The following is a 2,035-nucleotide window of genomic DNA, read 5'->3' as shown; positions in this document are numbered from 1 at the left end:
AGAATATAATAACTCTTTTCTACACTAGCTGATCTCTCACTTTTCTCTTTATTTAACTTTTCTTTTTGTGCTAAAAATAGAGATTTGATTTCTAGTTTTCCATGTTGTGCTTGATCTCTCTCTGTGTCCTTCTCATCAAACCCCTCTGGCTCCTATGAGGAGCACACGATGCCCACAGCTCTGACAGCAGCAAACACCGCTGACAGCAGCAACACACATGCGCTAATAGGGGAACTGATCATCTACACTGGCCGTAGTGTATGAGTGTGTGTGTGTGTGTGTGTGTGTGTGTGAATGAGTGTGTATGGGTGTTTCCCAGTGATGGGTTGCAGCTAGAAGGGCATCCGCTGTGTAAAACATATGCTGGAATAGTTGGCGGTTCATTCCGCTGTGGCCATTTCTGGTTAATTAAGGGACTAAGATGAAGAGAAATGAATGAATATGAAGGAGGAAGATGGAGGAAGCTGGAGGATGAAGGAGGAGGGTGGAAAATGCAGGAAGCTGAGGAGGATGGAGGAGGATGGAAGTGGAAGCAGGGATGTGGAGGAAGGCAGTAGGAGCAGGAGGGTGGAGTATGGGGTGTGTCCTGCTGTCAGCTGTGCTCTCTCACGGCTGTTCTCAGATCAGTCCTGCAGCTCCACTAATGGGATTCTCCTGCAGATTAGGCTGTGTGTTGGGGGGGTTTCAGGCCCGGGGACTCTACAGGGGCTTGTTAGAGCTCCAGCAGCGTCAGTCTCCAGACTCTCAATATTAAAATATTCATCAGTGGAGTGCAGACATGCCAGACACTGAACCCTAGAGACACCAGCTCGTCCTCCTGCTTATAAGGGCTTCAACTACAGTAGTGTGTGTGTGTGTGTGTGTGTGTGTGTGTGTGTGTGTGTGTGTGTATCTCCAGCAGCCTCTGATGCTCAGCATGAGTGAGTTGTGTTTGTTCTAATCAGACTTGATGCAGAAGCACTGTGATTGGCATTCTCCTGCTGTACGTGTCATCAGAGGGGGAAAGCCCCGCCCACTAGTCTTCATCTCATTAGCATGTCCAGCAGCCCTGAGTGAGAAGCAGCCGTCTGTTCATTATCCATTAGAGTGTGCTGAAGATGATGTCAGCATAGACTAAGAGGATTATAGATGTGGAGTTCAAGATCAACATAGACTGACAGAAGCATCAAGCACACACACACACACACACACACACACACACACACACACAAACATACACACATGACAAGCACTCACAACACACACACTGCTGCTTTACATCTGTCACTATGCATATGTAGCTCCGCCCTCTTCTGAATCTCATTTGCATTTAAAGTGACAGTCACTGAAACCCCACATGCAGGATCACAGCCTGAAGGGTCCGCTTCAGAGAGCTGCACTCTGACAAGCACTGAGGACTTTATTTAACCCAATAGTTGAGTGGTTAAACACATTTGGTGCTTTGTTGGGTTATTTTTTAACCTTTATTGAGTTATTTATTTAATAAGTCAAGCAGTTTACCCAAATTACCCAATTGATTGGGTGAAATTATATAACCCTATGGAGATGTGGATTTAGCCCAGCTCTGGGTTATTTCCCTCTGATGATCAGCACATCTGCCTCTCGACAGGGGAAACTCTGCAGTTTCTGCATGATGATGAACCACATCAGATTACAGCAGTGTTAGTGTAGTGAGTGATCTGCTGGTTAAGCAGCTTCCTCCTCTCCTGCTGCAGTGATCCTCACGCCGCTGCTGCTGTGCTGAAGAGCCATGTTGGCTTCTAGAAGCTGTTTCCTAGCAACCGCACTGATGGTTTCCCGTCTCTCTGCATTAAAGTGTGTGTGTGTGTGTGTGTGTGTGTGTGTGTGTGTGTTTCTCTCAGCGCTGGTGTTAATGTGTGTTACTGGGGCACTGATATACACACATTATCTGCACGCCTGCTCTTATTAAAGGCACAGTTCACCTTAAATCCCTCACACACTCTATACTCTGCGCTACACAGCTGCTCACACACATGACTGAGGAAACCCTCCTGTCTCTGCTGTCCGACACTAA

This window comes from Danio rerio, chromosome 14 (genome assembly GCF_049306965.1).
Source record: "Danio rerio strain Tuebingen ecotype United States chromosome 14, GRCz12tu, whole genome shotgun sequence".
Classification (NCBI taxonomy): domain Eukaryota; kingdom Metazoa; phylum Chordata; class Actinopteri; order Cypriniformes; family Danionidae; genus Danio; species Danio rerio.
Note: the sequence above shows the minus strand (reverse complement) of the source record.